Source organism: Rhinolophus ferrumequinum, chromosome 18, assembly GCF_004115265.2.
Source record: "Rhinolophus ferrumequinum isolate MPI-CBG mRhiFer1 chromosome 18, mRhiFer1_v1.p, whole genome shotgun sequence".
Taxonomy (NCBI): Eukaryota; Metazoa; Chordata; class Mammalia; order Chiroptera; family Rhinolophidae; genus Rhinolophus; species Rhinolophus ferrumequinum.
The window spans coordinates 24,525,051-24,551,921 of record NC_046301.1 but is presented as its reverse complement, the minus strand read 5'-3'; the positions used below and the strand labels follow the sequence as shown (position 1 = coordinate 24,551,921).

General features: G+C 41.9%; 1 long non-coding RNA gene across 1 annotated transcript; it reads right to left on the bottom strand.

Moving 5' to 3' along the window:
- Positions 1-364: 364 nt before the first annotated feature.
- Positions 365-26,015, bottom strand: LOC117038171 (uncharacterized). The gene is made up of 3 exons (XR_004425636.1): positions 25,940-26,015; positions 2,824-2,911; positions 365-2,265 (listed from the first exon to the last, which is right to left on the bottom strand). It is a non-coding gene; the product is annotated as an uncharacterized LOC117038171 (long non-coding RNA).
- Positions 26,016-26,871: the final 856 nt, after the last annotated feature.

The window sequence follows — 26,871 nt, the reverse complement described above, 5'->3', positions numbered from 1 at the left end:
GAAGTACACACTGTTCCCCAAAAAAGCCCTGTTCCCCTTACCCAATAAAAAAAACAAAAGAAACTACAGAATCCGGAAAAAAAAAAAAAAAGAATTCTTGCCTTTCTCAAACTTGATAAAGTTTGAAAAATTGTTGTCTTCAACAATTGTCCTTTTCTATTATAGGAACATCAAACAATTTGGGGGAGCATGAGAAGTCACAGTTAAAAATAGTCATCTTTCTCTATATTTCAAAACTCATGAAACTATACAGTGAAAAAGATAAATAAATATTACTGTACATAAATTAAAATTAAGTTGTTTTAAATTTTTAAAGAACGTTTTTAAAAATGAAAGACAAATATTTTTACAGGGAGGCTAGAATGTGATTTATACAGGATGCATCAAGTCCTGCTAAATGTTTAAATATGATTAAATGAATGATACACAAATAAAAGGAAAAAAAATTCATCTTTCTAGTTTCCCTTGCAACTTGGCATGGCTATTTAGCCACTTCTGATCAATGAGATATAAGCAGACTTCTACTGTCATAGCTTCAAAGGAAGCTATTGTTTTCGCGATGAAAAGGAATAGATTCAGTAAGGACAGGTCTTTTGTTTTGTGTCCTTCCTCCTGCTGGAATATAGCTGTGATGCCCAGAGGATTGCAGCCATCAGGCAAGACAGAGGGAAAAAGCTATTAGTTGAAGATGATGGATTAGAAAGACAGAATAAGTCTGGATCCTTGATGGAATTAAGGAATTGCTAGATTGTCTGCCTTTAGATAGTTTGTAAGCAAAAGTCACCCCTTCTTACTGCAGTCGTTTTCTGTTACAGCCAAAAATAATCCTAAGTGAAAGAAAAAAAAAAGTCTTTTTTTAAATAAACAAAACAAACATGAAACTAAACAATCATCATTAACAATAATCAGCCTCGATATTAACAGGATGCTCACATAACAAGGGAAAAGTAGCAAACTCGTACTTGGTTTATTTTACAAGTGCAAATTAAAACAATTACCATGCATCATTTTATATTGAGTTAGCCAAAGAGAAGCAACAAAATATTGATTAGACAGCTGCAAAAAAACAGTGCTTATCACTTAGCAAATTAGTTTATTGTCCAAAGGGCAGCGCAATCACCAGGGCCATCACCTTGAGTCTATGTAGTGGCAGTCCTGTCCCCTGCGACATACCGCTTTGAGTACCACCTATGAGATTCTCCCCCTACCTTCTCAATCTGCTTTGCCGTCTCTTCCTCCTGTGTCCAACCTCTAGTAACCCAGGGCTTGGTCCTGGCTACTCCATACTTTCTCTCTCTGGATGAACTCATCCAGCCCCATGGTTTTACATAATATTTGTAAGCTAATGACCCCAAGTTATAATTTCAGCCTTGACCTGAAGTTCCACACTCACATATCCAACGGCCTACCTGCCATTTCCACTCGAGTGTCTAGTAAGAATCTCAAAGCTAACATGCCCCAAACCTCTTGATCCCGCCTACCCAAACCTGCACAGCCCGAGTCTCCCTAACCTCCAGTCCACGGCAGTACCGTCTATCCAGTTGCTCAAGACGAAAGTCAAGGAATCATATTTAATTCCTCTTCTCTTCACACCCTTTAAATCAAGAAGTTCTGTGGTGCTCACCTCCAGACTATTTCTCGCACCTCTCCTTTCTCCATCACAACCCTGATGGAAGCGCCTCATCCCTCACACAGCTTCCTAAAATTTTCTTCTCCTGGTCTCTGTGCTTCTACTCTCAGCTCTTACATGTTGGTTGGACCAACGTGGCCAAAATGATCTTTTAAAAACAGAATTCAGATTATGTATAAAACCCTCCAGTGGTTTCTTATACAATTAGAATAAAATCCAGTTTCCTGTCCTGTCCTGCATGGCACTGTGAGAGCTGGACCCTGCTCCCCTTTCTGATCTCGCCTTCTATTATATTAGTCTTTCCCTTGATAACTGTTTTTCAACCCAGGGGCCTTCACGTTCCCCAAGCCCACCAGGCTTGATTCCCATCTCCGGGCCTTTGCACTTGCTGTTTTCTCTACTTGCTGTTGGTCGCACATCTTGCTTCGTCTCATTCACATAGGGCTGCCATGTATGGGTGTACATGGAGCTCCCGAGGAGCAGGAGCTGATTCACCACACCAGGCCTTGGCTCGACGATGCCTGGAGCGAGAAGAGCCTTCTACCGATTCCACTGACGATGGCCAAACCACATGCCTGTGATGCTGTGTCCTCTCAGAGGGGGCAGCTTTTTCTAAGCAATATTATTTCTTATGTCTAAGGAGAAAGGAGAACTGAAACTCATTGGAGACTCACTTTATACGTCTTAGGTAAACGCACAACAGGATTAATCTTAACGTCCTTATTTCACATTAGAAACTAAGATTGAGAGGGATAAATTGTTAATCTAGAGTTAAAATTGGAGTCTAAATTCCATTCACCGAACTATCTCTAAAGAAACAGGAACTCACTTGGAAACTTCCGTTTTTTCCTGTTTTAACTCTACTTATTTTAGGATGCTCATAGGAAAGTTACAAAAATTCTGTAAAGGCCCAAGCTACAGTCATTAAGAATAAGCTGCTATTGCTACATAGAGCTATAAAACATACCTTACTATACACCCGACTCCAGGTGATAAATTAAGATCAACATGAAACCCAGTAAAGTGGGTCATTTTTTTTTTTTTTTTTTTTTTTTGTGTCTCCACACTTTTGAACATACAGACCTTGTCCCTCTACTAACTTTTGTACATACTAGCTTTATAGTCCATTTGGGAAAGTCATTTGTGTAAACCTCTAAGACAGTCACTGCATTACCTTATTTGTTTGTACTTACTATTAAAATTTTCTACTGGGGAATTCAAAATGCAGACTAAGGAGCACAATTTCTTTTTCTCTTCCTTGCTGGCTTTCTTTCTTCCTTGCTGTTGGAAAAGATACAGAAGTAGACTTCAGAAGGTTGGCAAGAATTGCAATTCTGTAAATTGAGTCAATTTCTTGGTAGATTATCTTGGAAAAAATGTTTCTTTAAGGTCCCACTTAAGCTATAAAACAAGGCCTAGCCTTAGTCTGGGAAGCAGAAATAGTATAAGTACTTTTTCAGCTCCATATAACAGTGTGAAGTGATTCCATTGTAACTTCTAGAAATGATAGACAACCCGCATCTAGTGCTAGGAGGAGCCAAACCCTAGCCTAAGTGCCTTGCAGATGTGAAGTCATTTAATCCTTCCAGCAACTCTGTGGGGTGTGGGCACTACTATTAGCCCTCTTTTACCGATGGAGCAACTGAGGCACAGATAGGTAAGGTACAACTGCCCAAGGTCATAGACCAGTAAGGCGCAGAGCTGGAATTCAAACCCAGGCAGTCTGTCTCTGGAATCTCAGCACTTCCTCACCAGAGCAATGTTACCATCCTATCTTCAAGTGACCGGAAGGGTGATGCTGACCACTGTTTAACGGTGATCATTAGAAATATATGCGAAGCACACTGACATTGGAAACACTGAATAAAGGCCATCGTGGCACCAAGAAAACTAACAAATTATTTTGAAGAGGATGTGGGTACTGCATAACCAACTTCTACTCATTAAATGGCATGCCCGGTAGTGGAAATGGGTGTGTGGAGGTAAGGTAACCTTGATACATGAGTTAAGTCATATGTTGCTGTAGGAGCTCCCCAAACTAATACCATATATCGATTTCCATAACTATTCAGTTGGTGCAAAAGTAACGGTGGTTTAAAAGGTTAAAAATAATTGCAAAAACCGCCATGACTTTTGCACCAACCTAATAGATAGGATCCTAATAGTAGTAGTATTTCAACAACACTTATGTGACTTACCCCCCTAAACAGTCTAAATGCGATTTTGGAAAATATGTTCCACGACCTTGAACAAGGCACTTCCCCTCCCTGGGCCTTTTTTTCTTGCCTATAAAATGATATGACCTCTTCTTTCCATGTCTAACACGGAATGATTTTCTGTTCAGACCTGAGAGCTTGGAAACAAGAAGCTTGAACTTTTTATTCATCATTTCTTACTACTTCAAAATCCACCGAGTCATGTAACTTCACAGCTTCCTGAATCGGCACGCTTTCAGATTACAATCATGTGAAGTTTGGCACTTAAAGTTCAAATAAAAAATTGCCAGGTCAGCAGCAGGGAGCCAGATGTTATGGAGAAGTGATAAAGGGGGTGTGTTGTTTCCTTAGGTACAGACCTGGACTGCCAGCCTAGGGCCACTTGGCAAAGTAGACAGTTGGTAGGATCTCATGTCCAATCTGTGAGGCCTTAGGCAAGTTACTTAACCTCTCTGTGCCTTAGTTTCTCACCTGTAAAATGGAGACAATAGTCTAACTCAGAAGTTATGGCAGAAAAATAAGTATTTAGAAGCCTGTAAAAGAGTGCCTGGCACATAGTAAATGCTTCATAATGTTGTTTTGTTATTATTGTTGTTCTCTATATTAAGAAAAACAAAATGAGAACATGAACAAGGGAAACCCAGGTTTGTACGGGCACTGCAGGAGAGGAGTGCACGAAGGCCCATAAAATGCAGCTATAGAGTCAACTTGAAGCCCGGCCAGTGGGAAACGAATGCCCTTATCTTGTGAAAAGGCCCCCATTTCAGTTCGTCCCTTTAGACATGTGCTCAAATTCCAGGCTCCGGAACCAAGAGCCAAGGTAGGGCTTCCTTGCTTTTCCTGCAACTGCCAAATAAAGTGGACCACCTACTAAAAAAGCAGCATCTCAGGTGAGATCTGATCTGTTTCTCCCCTTTTACTCCCCCTCCCTTTTCAAGGAATAACAATAATAGGGGCAAACACTTACACAGGCCAGGCTAACTCACTTCCCCAGGTCAGAGAGCTGAGCGGTGGAGCCAGAAGTCAACCCCAGGCAGCCTGGCTCCAGTGTGTGCCTGTGGGCTTATGACCATGACATTTTGCTGCAACACAGACTGAATTCAGCGTGTGTGTGTGCGCGCGCACGTGTGTATACTAAGTGTAGTCCTTCTATACACCTCACTCAGGAAGGAAGCGGCAGACTTGTGATCAAGGAGGGCCTCCACCAGCGTAGTAAATTAGTTCCATGCAACGCACAATCATCCTGGTCCCCAGGCCAAGGCAACCACACAGGACAGCAGGTCCTGTTACTCAGGAAGAGAAACCAGGCAAACAGGAGGCATGGAACACAACCTGAGGCGAGGCAGCTGCCAACAACGGCATGGAGGTAACAGCAGGAGCAACCCAAACTGGAGCGCAGCTGTGAGCCCAGGACTCTGGCCGGCAGCTGGCAAAGGGGCAGAATCACAGACAGTGGGTGTGTGACCCTCCTCAGAGGCCATGCTGCTACTGCATGCAGCCAGGGCGCTGGAAGGGAAGCCTCCACCATCCGGGAGCAGCTCTTCTGGGACATCTGGATCCCCAGAAAGTAGGGAGGGGTGCAAGCTACAGGAGAACAGCACTGTCTCACACTCGGGAGGGGCCCGTCTTTGCTGGCTGTGTGTCCTTGTTTGCCTCCCACAGCCCTACTTCCTCTGTGAGCACACACAGTAAACTTGGAGAGTTGAAGGCTGGTAAATTAATGAGAGACTTTGGCAATCATCTGTGTGAGGAAAGAAGCATCTAGACTGGAGCAGTGCAGCAATTTTGCTGAACAGCAACCAAGAGTTCTCCCCCTACCACCAATGGGTAGGCACATGCTGAGTCAGCCCAGCAGATAGGAAGAAATGACCCATCCCAGGCCCCTGGGAAATTATTCTTGCTGTATGTTCAAGATAATCTCAGTCCTGAAATTTTATATTGCTAGATCAGCCTACCAATTTTATATTGATAGAAGTGCTAATCAAGATAACTGCAGTTATCATTTTTATAGTGATTAAATCAACAACAACCCAAAAAAGCAATTATTAGGTTGGTACAAAAGCAATTGTGGTTTTTGCAATTATTTTTAACCTTTTAAACCGCAATTATTTTTGCACCAACCTAATATAAAATACAGGGTTGGGAAAGACTTGAAGAAGTGCAGTTTCACAGTGCCAAGGACAGGACGGGAGAGTACTTTTTCTTGAAGGCAACCTGAATACATAATAAGAGCCATAAAAATGACCGGAACCTTCAACACATTATTTTGAGAAAATAGTTTTAGTTAAAGATATTTATGGCAATGTTATTTGTAATAGCTCCAAACTGGAAACACCCCAAATAAATCCATTACATGGAAATGGCAAAGATAACTATGATAGATTCAGTGAAAAACTACCCAGTACGACGACATACATACATACATATATATATATATATATATAAAGGGTTTTTAAAAGAGGTAAAAAGAAAAGAGTACACATACATGAAATGAGAGCAGAAGGGATTTCTAGGCAATAAAACTGGGACAGGGTGGAGGAAAGTGTTTCCTTTGGGCGGAATGTGGGGTTCGTGAAGGTGGAAGGTAGACACAGCTCATCCTGAAAGGTGAGTGCCAGGGTCAACATGGACAAGGTATGTTGAACTCAGACCCGAAAAACTAGAGAAGCCATATAGTCATAAACAATTAGTTTACACACTTTTTTCTGTCAAATGATTTAAAATTTTCAATTGCAAGGGGGACATGTGTATCGGTTTAATTGGATACTGAGTAGATGACTGTAGCATGAGTCATCAAAGAGCAGGTGGGCTAAATGGGAAAAGGCATCACTGATTGGACTTTGCTCTGCTGTGAGCAGGTAACTAAAGATATCTCTGAAGCAGAAAGCTGGTACACAGGCCAGTGGCTCAGAAGGAGCAGAGCTCTGAGCAGGAAATGGCTAAGACAGACTTTTTAGTTGTCAGAGGAAGTTGATGTAATGAAGACAGGACCTTGGGAAAATGTTGCTCAATTATTCAGACCAAATATTTCAGCTCACCTCTGAAGAAACCCAGATGATATCTTAGAACCAAAAGGAAAGAGGTCAAGCGCATTAGATGAAGTAATGTGTGTAGAAGCACTTCGCCAGCTGAGAAATGCTTCATAAATACTTGCCCTGGAGACTAAGGCTTCATTCTAAAAGACTGCACAGTTAGCCAGTGTGTTCTTTATAATCCTAAATCAGTAGATGGTTTTATAAGTTCTTCTAGTTCTAAATCTGAACAAGTGATGGTAAAATCATAATCTGTGTTCTATTTGAAGGTATAATTTTGTCTTAACCATTTAACCATGTTGGTTCTTTTCAGTAGCTTTTGGGTGATCTCTAAGCCAACCATAATAGATCGTGTTGTGAATTAGTAAAATAGTTCAAAAACACCAAAACTGTGATTGGCTCAATGAATTTTTTTTACTCTGAATATTTTAAATCACATGACCATTCATTCATTCATTCATTCACAATCGCAAGAAAAGCACTGTGTCTCTGTAAGCTGGATAAAAGTGGTAAAGCAAAGAAAGGTCTAGAACACTACAGACTCTTAAAAAAAGAGAAATGAAAGTAGGGCTACATTACAAACCGTGCTTTCTGCTGAGTTCAGTGAGCAAATAATTTACATCTTTGCAAAGAACATTTGATCTTTCTTGCCTAAGCCTAGTGCTTGGCTCCGTGAAGCCTGCTGAATTGTGCTAGCTACATGCTTGCACTTACACGTTTCCTTAATGCTTGGCTCACCAGGGCCAAGAGTCAGCTTCTACCTCAGGCCTCAGGGATATTAGGTTTCAGCTCCCACTGTGTGAATCTTGTATACCTCCCCTCGTGCCTTACTAAAATGAATACTTTCCATTTTTCTTCTCCCAACCACTGGGTCTAAGGGTGTTTTCTTTCTCTACTGTTGTTAAACACATCACCTGTATCATCAGGCCCAGATGGGTGAGGTAGATAGCAGCACTTCTGAGAAAGGCAGTCATCTTGACTACATACCAGTTATCCATGTGATGAAAGCACCGTTTCATTTTTGATGGTCTTCGTTTAACATTTATCCCTGGGGTTGGGTTTTGTGTTCACACACACACACACACACACACACACACACACACACACACAGAGCCTGGTACTTTTTAGGCACTTGTCCGGCCGCGAGTTTAGCACAGCTTCCTGCTAATGGGGAGACAGACAGAATTACAGCTCCAAACATCCCCCTGCCACCGATCCAGAACATGTGTTATCATATCACACGCTGTAAATTGACTCCAACGCCTTGCCAACAGGGCACAGGCTGCATTCCAAATATTTCAGGCCAGGGACTGTGGTTGTAAAACAAATATGCCATGGGCCCCCCTTTAACTTGGTGTAAGCAGGGGAGCGTTTGCTAAACATTTTTGATTCTTACGCTGCGTTTCGTTCTGAAAACGTAGCACAGCCTACAGAATCTCTCTACCTGAGCGACAACAGACTTATCTTGAAGATCCCAGTCCCCTCCATTGTTCATGTGACTTCCAATCTCTTGGTGAAGGTCGGTTACAAGAAAATAGGGTAAGACAGAGGGAAATTCACATTTAAGATAATAAAGGAACTCGCATTCAATGGATGGGAGACATAAACAGTCTGACTACGATCGTCTCATGGGAGTAGAAGTCTAGGGTTTCAAATGCTGTATAAACAGTTGCAAAATCTCTGCAATTACTCTAGAAATGAACTCCTGGCACAGATGGCAACGTAAGGAATCAACATACGTGTTCAGTCCATGCTATCCCATGTTGACAACCTGAGTTCCTATCCATTCATCCCGTATTCAAAATAAGTGTCTAGATGAGCGAACTTGTGTTTATTTTTGTGACTATTAAGGACTACAGTGTGAGTGAGAAGAGAGTGTCACTAGCAACCTGGCATTGGGAACATGGTGGGGATAAGCAGGGTGTCGGCTGAATCTCCTCAGAAGTCCCCAGCCCCAAAGGGTCTGAAGAGCCTCGATTCGGTTACCATGGTGATACCATTTCATTCCAATCATTTCACCTGACAAGGTCTCTGTTGTTTCCTCACTCTTGAACATTAGCCCATCCACAATTCTTTGATCTAACTCCTCCTCATTAGATGCTAAGAATCAGCCACATATGCACACGTAGGAACAGGGAGTTAATACATTCGACAAACGGCAAATGCCAGAAGGTGAATTGCCAGAGCAAGTACTCAAATTTTATAGAAGAGGGTTCTGCATATTTTCAAATTAAATCTCATTATATATGGAAGAATGCTAGTATAATGGTGGCTGTGGCCTGGTTCACCCCAATGTATTAGCTACTGCTAACCAATAAACAAAATCTGGCCAGCGGCATAATTACCCCAAATCATTTTCAAGTTGGTCTGGGATAATGAAGGCATTATTCCACTAACCTTCGGGCGGTGGCGGTGGGGGCAGGTCTGGCTTCCAGGACCAGCTCGTGGTCGATCAGCTAAGTGACTCACTCTCTAGGTCTCCAGTTCTTTAACAGCAAGATGGAGAAGTTGGGCTGGTGTTGCCTCCTGGAGGTGTCTCTTAGGTCTCAAATCCTACGATTCTTTTCCTCATTGGCCCTTTCTTCTCGGAGGTAAAAGAGTCTACGGTACATTACTAGCCTGTCTTACTTGATTTTGCTAATTTAAAACCTTTAAGGGATAAAAACAATCAAGTTTAAGGAGGAGTATATGTTATCAAAATAAAAGAACTCTAACCTTTATATAATTTCCAAAAGAAGTAATTATGTCTATTTGGGAGAGGCGATCTGTAACATTAAAATAGGAAAGAAGACTTCAAGTCTAAGCAGAATAGGTGTTTTCATTTCCTGAAAGCCAAATTATGAACAATGGCTTTAAAACCAGATTTAAATTCTATAACAATAAAGGTGGATTCTTCTTAAATATAAATCTATCTATGAAAAGACATGGGTCTATATATTAAAACTCCCTTGAGTAATGTTCTCCTGTTTATTTCTACTTGTTCTATTACAAAAGCTACTATCAGGGGCAGCATTTTCTGTAAAAGCCACTGACTAGAAGCAGCTGGATTCATTGACCGGCGTCCCAGCTGGTACTCTCTGGAAAGAAGGAGGTCTGCTCTAGTTGGTTGTGGGATGAGAGTATTCAAGAACCATGTGTAGAGAGGCTAGAGAGTTTCTCCTGTCTAACTTCGAGGAGGGGCTTGGTGGTGGCAGTGCAAGTAGCAGACAGGAATGAGAGTGATTTTAAATAGGGCAGTGATGGTAGGCCTCATTGGATAGATGGTATTTGAGCAGCAGTCAAGCTTGCAGCAGCCTGGGAAAGAGCATTCCAGGCAGAGTACAGCCAAACCCCTGTGGCAAGAGGGTGCCCACAAAAGGCCAGCGTGGCTGGGGTAGCGTGAGAGGGAGTGTGTGAAAGGTAAGATGGGAGAGCAAAGAGTAGAATGGGTGTTGGGCAGACTGTCCAGTGCCTCCATGGGCCATTGCCAGTGCTCTGAAATGCATTTTTACTTTGCAAAAAGATGGGGAGTCATGAGGGGTTTTAAGCAGAGGAACCCGATGTGGCGCGCACTTCAGGGGGAAACCTCTCTCCAGCTGCAGTGCTGAGAGTAGACTGCATGAGTGCAAGGATGAAACAAACCACTCTGGAGGCTAATGCAGTCATCTAGTCTAGATTTTAAAGCAGCTTAGACCAGGCATTAGCAGTGGAGGGACTAAAAGGTAGTCAGATTCCAGATATGTTTTAAAAGTAGTCAAAAGATTTCCTGACATAGATGAGATGCAGGAGGGGAGGAAAAAAAGAGCCAAGAATGACTCCAACGTTTTTGGCCTAAGCAACTAGGAGAGTGGAGTTGCCATCAACTGAGATGGTAACAAAATGAAACTGCCAACTGACTCACCCACAAACCTGTGTTTTTCCTTGTTTTAAAAAATGATCAATTTGTTAAAACAGCCACTGTGTTATTCCAATTACCATTGCAATTTAGACACAAGCTTATTCTTTTGTGCTCACATCATTCTCCCTGCCTGTAACAATCCACCTCTTCCCTTCTCTCTCTGCCAAACACTGAAGGGTTAGTTCAAATTTTATGTCCTCCAAAAAAACCTACCCTGACCATATTCCCAGCAAATACCTCTGCTATTGTCTTTAATGTGCTTCTGTAATGATTTATTTTAATCAAATGCTATCATTCATGGAACCACTGTTGAGTCTGTTCCCTGAATAACTATTTTTCCTCAAGTTCTTACATTCTTCAACTTCTATCTCCAGTTTTATTGAGATATAATTGACATATCACATTATATTAGTTTCAGGTGTACAACACAATGATTTGATAGTTACATATATCGTGAAATGATCACCACAATAAGTCTAGTTAACATCCATCACCACACATAGTTACAAAGTCTTTTCCTGTGATAAGAACTTTTAAGATATACTCTCTTAGCAACTTTCAAACATACAATGCAGTATTGTTCATTAGTCACCATGCTGTGCATCACATCCCCAGGATGTATTCAACTCAGAACCCGAAGTTTGTATCTCTGACTGCCATCACCCATTCACCCACCACCCAGCCCTCACGTCTGGCAACCATCAATCTGTTCTTTGCCCATTCTTCAACTTCTAATTCTTTTACTCATCTTTTTCACCAAGAATTCCCTCAAAAATGACACCCGACATGAATTACCACTGCCGGGTTCCAGGATTCTCTTGCGCCTTTAAGCTCTACCTCCTTCAGCCTGCCTGTGGTTCCCCTCCTTGGGTCACCACCAGAAATTGCTTAGACGGCTCATCATCACAAAATCTCCAGACATTTCAAGACAGTTAACAATTGAGAGGGATTCTGAAAGCTCCATTGTTCTGATGCTCTGACTCAGGCTTTTCCCTCTGTTTTGGGCTGGCTCCTGCACCTGGGGTTTCGTATGCAGACACTTCAAGGGCTGCTGGTAAACTCCTGGCTGACTCAGACTCCACAGAAGTACTTGCATGACCGAAAACTGCACGCAGTCAACTCCCAGAGAAGCACTCCTGGAAGTACCAGCTCACCTTTCACAGTGCTAGAAGTTCAAGAACTTCTGGAAAACTAATATAGTGTCATTTCCACTTACTTGGGCCTGTTGTTGGTTTTTAGATATTTTTATAACAGGGAAAAAGTCATTAAACTTTACAAAAGGGGGAAGGGAATTTCAACTTCCCCTGGGCCTCATTGTTTCTCTTCTCTTTCCATGTGAACTGAGTTTCTCACCCAATCGAATGACTCCAACTCCCACACCCCAAACTATACCTTTGGCCTAAACTTCTCTTCTGGGCTTCGTAGTACAGACCAGTACTCTCCCTGGAAATGTGTAGGCTCCTCAAACTCCAAATATTCAAAATTGAATTAATAATCTTTTCTGCCTCTACCGGTTTCTCTTCTTGTATTTCCTATCTTGGTTTCTTGCCCAATGCTCAAATCAACCAAGACACTTGATGTCGTCTTCAACTCTTTCTATTCTCTAAATCCTAAGAGCGCTACTCAGAACTTTCTCTTAAATGCCTCCCCCCACGCCCCACTCACAGGAGGACCAGTGGTTGTTACCTCTAACCCTCTTCACTCCCATTCATCTCTGTGTTGCTGCCAGTCGTCTCTTTAAAACAGATTGGATCTAATTATTTCCCTGCTTTTAAACTCCCTCCTACTGCCTACAGAATTCAATCCAAATTCCTCGCCGGGCCTCCAAGGCCTCCACACTCTGATTCTTGGCCACACTTCCAGCATTCCTTTATTACCATCCCTCGCCCCAAGTCACGCCAAACTCCAGGAATGAACTAACTGCGTTCCCTAAAAATCCCACTGAATTTCCCAATCCATATTTTTGCTATACTGTTCCCTCTTCACATGTAGTACCTTACCCTTTCCTTTCCTTGGCATTCCTACTCATGTTTCAAGATAAAACGATGTCAATTTATTCTTTCAAAAGTAATTACAGCAATGATCTCTCTGTGCCAAGAGGTGCACGAAGCTATCCTGAGACATGTAACAGGCAACCCCTGCCCTCAAGGAATATTAGAGTGGTAAAACCAGCCTGAAAAGCTGATTTTATGATTACACCAGATGACAAGTGCCATGGGCCCAGTCCTTACTTAGGGCAGCCTTCTCCAGTCCTCTCAGGTAGACTTGGTGACCTTTTTGTCTATGTTCCCCCAGGCACAGTGGGTCACCCTCTTGCCTGTGTTTCCCTCAAGTAGACTTTAACACCCTTTTTTTGATCTTATTGGTCTTTGAATCCCTAGCACCTGGTACATCATCTGTACTTGGCACATGTTTCAGAACCAGGTGGCACTTCCCAGGAATACTGGCTCAGAGCCTGTGTTCCTTCACAGGACACATCTAAATGGCACTGAGCACCAGGAACAGCAGCAGTGGAAATCGCCTCCTGGAGTCCTCATGTAACTCTAGAGTCAACACCAATTCTCTCATAAACTTTCTAGAACATTTGTTACCATGCCCTTTTTCCCTGTAGAATCTACAATGGTTTCCTGTAGATGATATAAGGAATATAACTGTTGTTACCAGAGAGTAGGTCCTTCTCAGAGCGATGTTGAGGTTTGGTTTCCACACGGGGGGGGTCGAACCCAGCAGTGTCTGGGCTAGATTCCCAGACAGGGGGTCGAACCCAGGCCTTGTACAAACCTGGGAACTTTAGCCGCTCAGGCTGCCAGAGGATGAGCCCTCCAACGCGGTCCAGGTTCTTGGCAGCTCGAGCAAAGAATTGAACGAGATACAGAGGTAAAGTAGTGAAATGGCAGTTTGTTAGAAGAAATAGTACACGTCAAAGAAACAGAAGTGGGCCTGAAGACTGAGCAGAAAGCAGTGGCTCAAGGGCCCATTATTAGAAGAGAAAGTACATTCCAAAGGGATTGGAGCGGGCCTGAGCAAAAGCGTGATTCAAAAAGCTCAAAAAGGCAGTTCCATTTCCAGTTTTCTGAGATATCTCCATACAGATTTCCATATTGGGTAATGGAACTACCTTATGTCCCAGCAATTCCACTCTTAGGTATCTATCCAGAGAAATCCAAAACACTAATTCGAAAAAATTTATGCGCCCGTATGTTTACTGCAGTGCTGTTCATAATAGCCAGGACATGGAAAAAACCAAAATGCCCATCGGTAGATGACTGGATTAAGAAACTGTGGTACATTTATACAATGGAGTATTACTTGGCCATAAAGAAGAATGAAATCTTACCATTTGCAATGATATGGATGGACCTAGAGAACATTATTCTAAGTGAAATAAGTCAGACGGAGAAAGACAAATACCGTATGATCTCACTTATATATGAATCTAAAGAATGGAATAAATGAACAAACTCATCAGAAACAGCCTCAGGGATATAGAGGAAAAACTGAGGGTTGCTAGACGGGAGGAGGGTGGGGATGAGGGAGAAGGTGAGGGGATTAGAAAGCACAGTCGGTGACCACAAGGTTGCCACGGGGACACGAAAGTCAGTTTGGGGAATGTAATCAATATTGTTGTAAAGATTTTGTCGGGTATCCGATGGACACTTGTCTTGTTAGGGAGACCACTTCATGGGCGGTGTAGATGCCTGATCACTGCACTGTACACCTGAAGGTGAATAATAATGAATGTCATCTACAATTTACCATATATCTAGTCACAGGATGTGGTGTACATCATAGGGAATAGAGTAAGTGGAACTGTAACAGTTATATATGATGTCAGAGGGGTAGTAGATTGGGGGAGGGAGGTTATCACTTTGTGAGGGGTATAAATGTTTAACTATTACATTGTTTTGTACACCTGAAACTTAAAAAAAAAAAAAAAAAAAAAAAAAAGGCTCAAAAAAGCCCTGACTGGCCAGGCCTGGAGTTTTTATCCCCTTTCTCTAGAATGGGCTGTTTCTTTCCGGGAGTGAAATCACTTGATTGACACCTGTGATTGACAAGAGGCTATTACCTCATCTTTCTAAATTGCACATGTCTAAAATTCAGTCTAAAAACTGAATTTTAGACTGAATTCAGTCTGCTATATTAATGAACTTCTGGGTATATGTATGTGTCATGCAGGGTGGCCTGCGGGATCTCTGGTCCTGCTCCCCACATAAGAACGCAGGACATGGTGAGGCCAAAAGGGAACATCCACAGAGCAATAGATAGGTGAGTCATACCACTATATTCTCGCTAGCGGCTAGGTTGGAGACACAGGAAGCAGGAGCCACACGATCCACAACCTGACGTCCGCTTCTCTGCCAATCAACCTCACTTGCTAGCTGCAATCCGCCATGCTAACTGCAATTTGCTTTTGCTAGCTCAGCCACCGTCTTCTTGCTAGCCCCCATTTGCTGCTAGCGTAGCCACAGCAGTTATATTAGTGCCCAATGGCTCACTGGTTACAGCTGACGGCCAACTAGCCACAGCTGATGGCCATCCAATCACAGTTGATGGCCATTTACTACCTGAGCCAGCACCTTTCCACGTGAGGCTGAGAGCCTGGAAACTGCACTCCCGGCTCTGTCCCCACAGTATATTATAATGATGGTATAATGAGGCCCAGGTGAAATGAAGGTCGTTGTGGCCTTTACTGCATAGGTGTGAATGATTGGTTTAATCTAGTTGGGTATTTTGTACCCACTTGTTTCCTCATGGGGTAGATAATTATAGTGAGAAAGGGAAGTTTTGGGCAGAGAGGGAGGTCTTTTGGGTGGTCACATTCTGTAGGTTGTGTTGGATGTGCAGGAATGCAGAGACCCAATGCCTGTCTCTAACTGCCTGCCTTGTTTTCCCCTTGAGAGATGTGATCCCCATAAAATCTCTATGGGAAGTTGAGGGACAGGAGGTCTTTTCTTCTGTATTTGCTTCCTGCTGGGCAGGGGTGTAGAGCTACCCTTACCTATTGGGGGATTCACGGAACTCTCGCCCTATCTGATCTCAGATCAGAGGAAGAGGTCTCGAGATCCACCTGGAAGATCCTGTTGGCTTCTTTGGTTGGGACTGGTAATCCTGCTGGGGTATCATCTGTATCCCCAAAGCCCCTGAATGAGGAAAAATAGATTTTAATTTTAATAAATTTAAAAGTGTTGGCTTAAAGGGCAGAGCTCAAAGTTATTGACATGGGGTGGCTACGTGATGGAAAATCCATCAGCTCTTATGGAGCCTGTGGCCATTCAACTGGTGACTCAGGTGGCGTCAACTGTCCAGGAGCTGGGCCAAGGACAGGTTGGAAAGATCTTAGGCTTCAAGGATTATAATCAACAAGTATAAATTGTAAGTTTTAGGGTAATTATCTAAAGCAGGAGATAGGAGATTTCTATGATTCAGGTTAAAAACAACCTATTGTTTATGATTAAGAAATGATTTATAAAATAATTAAGAAGCAAGGGCATAGGAGCTAAAAACCTGGGAAAAAGGAAACTTTAAGGAAAAGGAAACTTAAAAAGTTTTTCGGGGGTGAGGGTGGGGGACTACTCGCTTGGCCCGTAGCACTGGGATACCAAGTTGCTGATTCCTCTATTCCAGTCTGATGGTGGAGAAGGACAAATGTTGCACAGAAGGGTTCCAACTTATTCCATTAATTAAATTCACTTAGATGAATGAGACTGCCTTCTGAAATACACATGTGCCCTAGGGCAATGAAGCAATCAGTCATCAATTTAGAATACAGTATTTTAACCAAGTAATTTGCAATACTTGTTGACTACTAAGTACTTGGTGACTCTGGCTTAAATATGCGTATGACAAAGTTATCTGAGGGTGTTCCAATTCTGACAATTGGAAAATTTACTTAAAGCGCCTTACTAAAAGGGATACTTTTAGGACAAAGTGTGGTTTGAAGGAAGGCAGACTTGTTCTGGGTCTGGCTGTATCAGTGGACAGTAGTGGGACATTAGGAGGACGCTGAACAGTTAGCATCGTGCCCAGATGGGGTGACAAACTTGCAGACAGGCAGGTAGGAGCAGACAAAAAGAGAATTTCTTCCTTTCCCTTAATTGTCGTTTAGTCTTCTGAGGATATGCCTTCTTTACAAGCCATTCATAAATCATCTGGGGTTGTCACAGCCTGGATAATTTGGTCAAATTGAAACCCATCCAGGCTTTCATCTTCCCTGCTTGGTCCACATCCTCACCTTAGGTCAAAAGTTACCCTGGCTGTAACTTACCATACCTGCCCCTGCTTCCACTTTTGGATTAGTCTGCTTACTAGGAGCTGGAGTGTTACTTCTCTAACACCGCCCCATCCCTCATTCATTTATCCAGTCAACAATTATTCACCAAAGACATTTACGAGACCATGCTGGGACGGGGCACGAGCGCCAGTGAGAACCAAAATGGTCCTGACCCCAGCCTTGTTCTTGTCCAGGTGACTTTTCCTACATTAACCCTGAAACATTAATCGTTTCAGCACCACTTTCTGAACAACCAAGCAAATCAACCACCTGACATGAGACACGACAATGGCCAGGATATTGCAAATCCAGTCTGCTCTGGAAATGCAGCTTAACATCCCCACTTCTGTACTATACTGCCATGTTGTGTCAAGGGTAAGGAACTAAGGAAAGAAATGCTTTTCTTAGTCTGAACTGAAGTTTTAAGATAAGACTAAACCTGAGGTGGCAGAGGGACAGTGGAGGCTGAGAGTGAGAAAGTCACGGGGACGAAAAGGAAAAAACTCAACAGCTCTACGGGAGCAGTAACTCCTTTTCACGCTAGTGATTCTAACCCAGAAATTTATTCTGGCAAACCCTTGGTGACTTCTGTTTTTATTTTAAGTTGAGTTTACAGACACTACTACTAGATTTCAAAACTAAAGTGATATAAATAACTTTGGATAGGGTTCAGTGAAGAACCACTGTGAGAACCACCATGAGTAAAGTGTGGGCAAAGGTGTCTATTAATAGACAAAAAAAGTGAAATCACTTAGCTTGACGGAAAGAAAGTTTAGGATCAACCTAGTAGCAATCTTTACTGGATACCAGGCCACAGGAGAGCAATGGGCCAGTAGGAAAAGGACATCGTCTTAAAGACACTCCATTTTAGAATCTCTATTTTTTTTTTAAAGGGGTGATAGAATTACTCGTAATTTTTAAAATTTAAAGTGAAAAGTTTCTAAATACTATCCACAGTGACTTAACAAAAAGTAAGGAGGAGCTTCTGTATTGAGAGTGGTAAAGGTTTTAAAAATTACCCACAAAATCTACTTAATGCCACTGAACTATACACCTAAAAATAGTCAAAACGGTAATTTTTATGTTATTTATGTTTTAACCACACGCACACAGAAAAATCCATGAAAGAAAGCTAGAGCTAACATGTTTCCAATGGCTAAGTAATGTCACTTTTAGGAAAGTTCATATTTCATGGCACCCAAAATATACTAACTCGCCTTTTTTTCTTTTTTTTTAAGACTCTGGTAATATCCTTCATTTTCCTGCGAAAACAAACGGCCCTTTAAAAGGAGAAACGGAAACTGTTAGAAGGTAGACTTCTGACTTGAATTCAGCTGCAGAGTGATAGGATGCAATGGATGATGACTACCTTCTTGATTGTGTCGTCTGGCCAAAATAATTCTCCAGATAATCCGCCAAAAGAAAACGATTTATTCGGGAAAAGAAAAAGAAACAGAACCACCAAGGAGTGCAAACACACACTCCCACCTGGAGGGCAGTCCTCCGTGGCAAGCAGGACAAAGAAAGGGGCCTGACCCAACATGGCTTCTTCCCTTTGGTCCCTCCCACCTCCCCCGGAGTCAGGAAGTCAAGACTAGAGAGTCAGCCAAGGGCCCAGCTCCACCCACAGTCCTCCCTTCTCTATAGTTAAGTGTCTTAAGATGTCAGTTTACTTTCAAAAATTGCCTCTGTGTAGAATTTCAGTCAAGGCTAGGGGGCTATATGCCAATGAAGTTGGTTGGGTGCAACAATGTTTCTTTACATCAGGCAAAATGTTCCTCAGAATGGAGTCTAGAAATAGGATTCCTTCTTCACTCTCTAATTTTCCCCTTCCAGATCCTCTTTTCTCCACTCTCAAAGTTAGAGTTCCCTTCCAACTTCACTCATGGAACGGATCAGTGGGCAACTCACTTGTAAAGTGAAACTGCAGGGAGCTATATACAATTTCCTTCAACTATACTGAAGAGGTAGAAGAAACTCTTTCTTGCCCTGCTTGAAAATAGAGGCCTTTACTTGTTTCAATCACCTGGAAAATAATTTTAGATTAAAACAACTCATGATGACTTGTAAGGAACATGAAAGCGTTCCCTCAAAAGAAAATATATCAAAATATTAAAGCGTTCCCTCAAAAAAAAAAATATATCGAAATTAAAAAGGCCTAAAAACTGCAAGTCTCGCGTGTCCTTTTTGTAGCTCCTTTGCGTCCTAACCGTGGGAAGCATGTCTGTGTACTGACTGTATGTAAACGCTCATATTTTCTTAGGCTTCTGCTTTGGGCATGGTGACATGGGCCAATAGGTTATTGATACTTCCTGGTGCTGCCTACATAGGTACTGTGTTTAACAACAGAAATCTCTGAATCTAATGAGTTTTGGAGATTATGTTTAGGCCAGCTGGTCTTTTCAAAGTGCAAGGTGAGACTGATCATGTCCTCCCATCTGCCATTACAGATACCCTACAGTGAATTTAAAACAAACAAAAAAAAGACCTTTTGCTTTTAGGGGAATAAGGTCAAAAGCCACACTTACGGCAATTTTAGAGCTGATCAGGAAAATCTTATTTCGGTAAAAGGCATAGGCTTTTGAAGTTAAGGTTTGAGCCAAGAGGAGAAAAGTTACTAATTTCTTTAATTTACTTTATCTAAAGACCAGAACCCAGCTCAACACTCAGAATAAAAATGCCCAACATTTGGGTCCAAAAAAGGTATTCCTACATAAGGAATTCGACCAGAAAGAGCAGAAGCATGCCTCCTCCTGTTTTTCGCTCCCATATATTCTACCCAGAAAACCACTATGGGAGGTAGAGGGACAGGGAGAGGGGAGGTGAGGGACAGGGAGAAGGGGAGGTGAGGGACAGGGAGAAGGGAGGTGAGGGACAGGGAGAAGGGGAGGTGAAGCACAAATCGAAGGGTCTGAAGATTAACTAAGAGTTTAGTCTCACCCACTAACGGAGAAAACCATCTGCATTTGGTCCGTTATCTCTGAGATTAAAAAGAACTCATCCCAGAAATTAAGAGGACTTTGAACAGTGCTACCTGAAGCCCAGCTCCAGCCTCCTTTGGCCACATAAGAAATGCTAAAAAGCTTATTCACTGCTGTGGCAGTTTTTAAAATGTGATGTGAATATATGCACTTTTTCTTTTCTTAGAAAAAGAAGCTTCTTTATATCATGCCTCCTACTTAAAAAATATAGACCCATTCAGCTTTAAAAAGTAAGGAAATTTTGGCATCTGCTACAACATGGATGAACATTATACTAAATTAAATAAGCCAGTCACAAGAGGACACTGTATGACCTAGAGGTACCTAGAATAGTCAATTCATAGACACTGAGCATGGTTGCCAGAGGGTGGGGGAAGGGAAGACAGAGTCGCTGTTTAAAGAGGTACAGAGGCTCAGCTGAGAAAGATGAAGAAAGTTCTGGAAATGGATGGTAGCGATGGTTCAACACCAATGTGAATGTACTTGATGCTCACAACTGCACAATTAAAAATGGTTAAAATGGTATATTGAATATTATGTATATTTCACCAAAATTTAAAACATTTTAAAATAAGTGTAGGCCCTCATCTGGTGACAGTTTTCCAGGCTGACAAACATCTTTTCTAGATGTTTTAATGTGGTGTAATCTACGTCTAAACCATAGTGCAAGACTCATAAATTTGGTTTAGCTCCCAGTAAATACCTTTTGAATCTCAACTGGGTACTTGACAGTGACTTTCTCAATCACACCTGCAGTTTGCAAGCTGCCTGCGGCAGGTAGACGTGCACAATGTAGTTTTACAATTAGCCTTGAGCAAGAGTTGATTAAACAGTTGATAAAATAACATCTTGAAAGACATTGCTTTCCTCCTGATTTCCCACCCTTTCCCTCCCCCACGAACACCACATAAAAAGTGACAGTTTGTAATTTCTTTTCTTCTTTTTTAAGTATTAGCATCAAAGTTGGATGGGAGCTTTATTCCTCTACCGAATGCAAACAGGCCACATTCCACTCTGGGAACGACCGTCATTCCATTCCAACCTAGGCAATAGCCTATTAAAGAGCTGGCATCTTCTCCAGTCACAACATCAGGGGCTAAGGTGCAAAGGGACATTTCCGGCATCTCTTCCTCCTAATATGGTTGCTTCTTGGGGGAGGGAGGTGGCGGAGCACCTAGGAAATAAAGCCCTCTGGTCCCCAAGTTCCTCTTTCTATTTCTGTACCTTTCACTTCCCCTCCTTTCAGAAATCCCCACGTGGGGGCAATGCTTTTTCCTCTCCCTTGCCTGCCATTTCCCTTTCATTTCTCCCTGATACCTCTTACCTTAAGATGGAGCCTGTCCCCATCTCCCCACTACTGCTACTTTCTCTTTCTGCACATCTTGAGTTCCATTTCCCCAAAGGTGTTGACAGGCTGTTTCTATGAACACAACTCTCCCCTTTCAGGAGGAACCTTCGTATTTGCAATGCCGTTTGCCTATTCACAGTGGTTTTTCACACCGCAGACACCAGGTAGGGGAGTGAGGTCTGCCTTCTGGCTGCTCCATTTGGTACCTACCACCAGACATCTGGGGGCAGGGAGGTGACCTCCTCTGTGCATAGGGACTTTTCTGGCACTCTGGCTAGTCAAAGAGGGGTTTCATAGGGAAGGTTTTACCTCCCACTGTTTCTTGGAGCTACAGGTCCCCATTTCACCTTAATGGTGTATTTTGGGAAAATAAAAAAAGAAGAATGAAAAAAGGTTTTACTGGGTAAGCTGCCTCTAAAGCCTAAAATCTCATCAGGTCCTTTGCTACCTGTCAAAAATTCCAATCCTGTACAAACTTCTAAATTTCCTCTCCATTGACTGTTTAAAAGACTCTGACTTGGCACTGAGAACCCCTGTCTTCCGTGTCTTCTCATTTTAGAGTGCTGGCAAGGTTAACACTCATTCACTCATATCTTACTGTTCCAGAATATGTACAATTACCTGGACATGCTAGAGTGTATTTCTGCACTTGATACAAAAGAAGAGTTTGCCCTTGGTACCGGTTATAACTCTCAGTCCACAAACTCATTTTTACAAGAAATAGAATTTTATTTTCTACATCAACTTATTTTCCATTTTAAGCCCCCATCCTGTAGGATCGAGATTTAACCTCAGTCCTTTCTGAGACTCTCCCCTTCCTGTTTCCCAAGATTGTGCCACAGCTCTGGGGTCTTACATAGAATCAAGGATGTGTGCATCTGGTCCTCTGTCCAAAGAAGTTATGTGCTGCAAAGACATCTGTTGAGGTCGGCAGCTCTTGGCTACCTCAGTGCCAGGTCTGGGACATGCAAATCCTTGCCCATCGACACACTTCATTGCCATTTCCCTCTAGGGTCTTGCCTTCTCCTTAACAGTACAGCTAAGAAGCAGTTCACAAGTCCCCTCAACTCTTAGGTCCCCCAACTTCCCCTCTCTTTGCTCTTCTCAGAGGAATTTCTTCTAATACAGAGAAACCTTGACTTCGTGTTTCTGGCCAAGACATTTGGACTATGCGCACTAATCCTCCCCACCTCCCTCTGCCTCCGAACCAACAGTTTAACTGTAACCAGAAATCCACTACCCTTTCTACCGCTCAGGCCACTGGGGAAAAAAGCCAGGATTTCTGCTTTCTGGCTTTTTCAGTGAGCTGCCACTGAAACAGTGAGCTGCCATTTAAACAGTAAGCAGAAGGCCACACCCGAAAAGATAAGGAACACACCATCACTTCCTGTCACGTTTTCAGCAGCAGTTTTGAACACAAACAATGAATGTGATAGTTACAAATAATTTTTAGATATCTAATTGATTAAAAAAAACCCTCTCTCTCCAACGGAGTTGTCAAGTCTATTCAAAGTTGTATATGTAGGGTAAAAAGTTTTATTTCTCGGAAATTAGTTCAAGAGTTATTCAAACTCTCTTATCTGAAGAAAACTAGCCAGGCATTTCTAAGTTTATAGACAACATCCCTTCCATACGTAAGGACCACTGAACGTGCGCAAACCTATGGCTTACTTACTAATTTTTATAACTAAGAAAGTGAAGCAAAGTACGAGTAATTATGAACATCTAACAAGGTATAGAAAACCTGTTTTTACTCAGTGGACATCTAAGAGAATCACCCTATTTCCATCCTAAATATCATTCCAAACTCAAAATCATTCAAACAGACGTTTTCTTTTTAAAATTTTGTTTTGTTTTGTTTTTCCTTATTTTTTCTTTTCTTTTTTGTGTTTTATCAATCAGATTTTAATTACAGCACAGGGCTGTGGCTATGGGAGCTTCTCACATTCATTTATTGATTGATTCTGTTGCTATACAAGTAGCTACTTCAGAGGCACTTAAACATAATTTTGTTTGAAAGACGTTAATGTACATGCATATATGAACTTAGTTTACCGAATGCTCCATATCCATTACATATTTGGATCGTCATAATCACTACAAGTGGTGGTTTTTTAAAGGGTCCTTTAATAGTTGCTGCAGCTGACATTTGCCTCCAGATAACTGCTGAGCCAAGGGCTTCCGAAATGAGGGGATTCCCAGCCAGTTCTCCAGAGCAGGGCAACAGATGCGTGCCGTCTGCACACTAGGGTAACCATAACTCCCCCAATAGTTTTCATTTTTGTGGGAATCTGTGAATAGCAGTACTTTCAGTGTACTACATGCTGAGAAACAGATTGCAGTAGATCTGAAAATGTACTATGGGTCATAAAATGGATCAGTGGTAAAAAGGAAGAGTCATAATTGATATACATATTATATATATAATGTATGTATAATTAAATTATATATCACAATCAAAACTGCAAATAATGAAAGTAATCCCCAATTTTTACAACCCAGAAGGTATTCAATACCACAGAGAGAGTGAGAGAGCAAGCAAGAGAAAGGTGGGGTCTTAGAAATCTTAGTTTTCTATGGGAATTTTTTATCCTTAGATAAAAGACAAGAACAGAAAACTTGAGTGTTATAAGAAGTAATTCCTCTCACAAAAATGAATAATTAAAAAAATATACACCCACAAACAACTAAAATGACTTAAGAGTTCTTCCTTTTTTTTTTTTGACTTCAAAATTTAAATGGCAAACTTTTTTATTTAGCTGCATTCAAAGGGTAGGTTGACACCATGGTTTGAGAAGTTTCTCAAAGCAGAAACTGGCCGTGACCTTTAACATTAGCTTCCTTCCTCAGCCCTCACCCTCACCTCCATCCCCTCCAACCAATCATCAAGTCTTGTCCATTCAACCTGGAAAGTAAGTTTAAAATCTTTCTACATACAGAATTGTACACCTGAAATGTATGTAATTTTACTAACAATTGTCACCCCAATAAATTAAAAAAAAAACAAAATCTGTCTACCTCTGCGCCTTTCTTGCCCTAATCCAAGACTCCCACTACTTCCTACCTGGTAATAAAATAAACCTAACCTGTCTCTCCACTCCTAATCTTGTTCTCCCTCCTCACCCCACACCAATAGCCTCCCAAATAGGACCTGCACCTAGAGTGCACAGGACGAGCTGATGGGTGTGGCCAGAAAATCTCGGTTCTTCTATTTATTGCATCCTTTAAAATGACTACTTTTCTGTATTTTATAGAATATACATAATATTATGTAATGACAAACATCCCTGTATTGGAATGTAGGATTAAAATGTTTCACTGATTGAGGTACATAATGTAAAAAGTTTTGTGATCACTACTCTGTACAGTAGTCAGAGTGATTTTTAAAAATACAGGTCTGATCATGTTCATTCTTTTGCTTAAACCACTCAATAGCTTCCCATTGTCCACAGAGTCTCAGGTCTGTGACAGTTCCTACAAACTCTGAAGGCTCTGTCTACCTCTCCGGTCCCCCTACAACCGACTCCCTTTCCTGGGAATGGGGCTCTGTCTCACTGACTCTCCCTTCCTCCGTCATGCCATGTTTTTCCCAAGGGAAATCTTCACTCACCCTGTTCTCTCTGCCTCCATGAAGCTTTAGGTCTTGTTTTTAATGTTGTTTCCTTCTCTGACATTTGCACGCCAACACACCATCCCACTCCAATCCAAAAGGGCCCTCAGTTAAACTCTCAGCACCTGCATTTTCAGTCACGGTACTTAGTACAATTGCTGTTGTGTACATATAGTATTTTGTTCAGTAACTTCCACAGTAGGCCATAATTTTCATGAGAACTTGTTTACCACTGTAACTCCTGACACCTAATAAGTACCCAATAAATATTTGTTAAACGCAAGAGTGAATTAAAGTACCAACGGTCAGCCCCTCACTTCCTGCCTGAGAGCCTTTCTGGTGCTCACCTGCCCTGCTCCGAACACTTTACCTTTAGGAGTCAGACCCGACTAACCATCTGTTTCTCTGCGAGGCCCTCCGAGCACCCCTGGACTGTTACTCTTTCATGTGGACTCCCCAGCACCCTCTGAAAAGATTTATTGCAGTACTTATTGATATGTAAGTATCTATTTCCATTTCTGTTCCTACACTGAGATTATCTTCAGGACTTGGACCTTGTTATTTAACTTTGTGAATGGTACAAAGGAGGCATTTCATAAGTGACTGGAGATCGCTGGTGTTCCAAGAATTTCTTTTGTATGGGGGAAAAAAAGTTCCATCTTGCTTAATTTCCATAATTCTCAAAAAGCTACAACTATCCCTTAGAACAAGGCCACCATCTGGCTGAGGTATCTGCATAAGCCTACTGTGATATGTGAAATGCTTATATCCTACCCTTCTTGAGAACTGGCTTTGTCAAGGGGGTGGAAAGAAAGAATTAACAGTCAGCCTCGTTCTGCTTTTTTCTTCTCCCTCTTAGAGAAATTACTTTAAAAGAGAGTAACTCAATAGCAAAGAGTACAATGGAAGTGGCTTTTGTCCACATACACAAGGACATAAAAAAGACAAGAAAAAGGAGAGAAGAGACATACCTGATGCTCTTTGTGGTAATTCCACAAAATGGAAACATAAGAGAGTTAGAAATGCTTCCCTGGGACTCATGACGAGATGAATTTAAAACAGGGCAGGTAATTGGCTTTCTGTTAGAACACCAACCCATACAGAACATTTATATTCCTATCTCTTCCTCCCTGAAGAACTTTGTCCCAAACCCAGTTTGGTTGATCCATTTGGTATCTACCAGATTCTACAAACAGGAGATTCTTAATGTCAGCCCCTGAGCTGTGTAACTTTCAAGCTTGGATCCTAATAAGGGTCCGACTTGCTCACTTCAGCACTGAGAAGCGCTGTGAAACAGTGACCATACATGGGCAGAGAAGCCTGCGAGGAGGGGGGTGGGGCGGGAGGGAGCTGCTTCAGCACGGCAGTTACATAACCACAAGGGGAGCCTCCTTTTGCCTTCCTTAAAAATTTTAAATTCTAAAAATGTCTAAAAGACACCTAACAAGCACATCTGAGTTGCTGGAGTTAGTAGCTCAAATATAATCAGGCCCAGGATGTCAGTTCAACCTGACAGGTTTATGGGGCTGCTATTTTAAATAACTTCAGATGCTTGGTGTCCTCAAGAAACAGTTATGGAGCTGTATGTGCAGTATGTTTCAGTAAGAGCCGAATAAATGTCATTTCCTTTTTCACTGACAATGACTTATGAATGTTGACCTACAGACTGTCCCTGAACAAGCTGCACTCCAGTAGTTCATTTCTAAGTCAGTTGTTAGGCCCTTGGAACATAGTTTCCCATAGAAACAATTTTAGACATAGTGGTTTGGATTTCCAGATACGGCCAAAGAAGCCCACGTACCGTAAGTCATTTTACTAAAGACCCTAACCACCATGTCTGACAATGCTTTTCTATAAGGACATGTGTCTTGACATCTAAGTTGGGATTCCTGGAACTCATCTT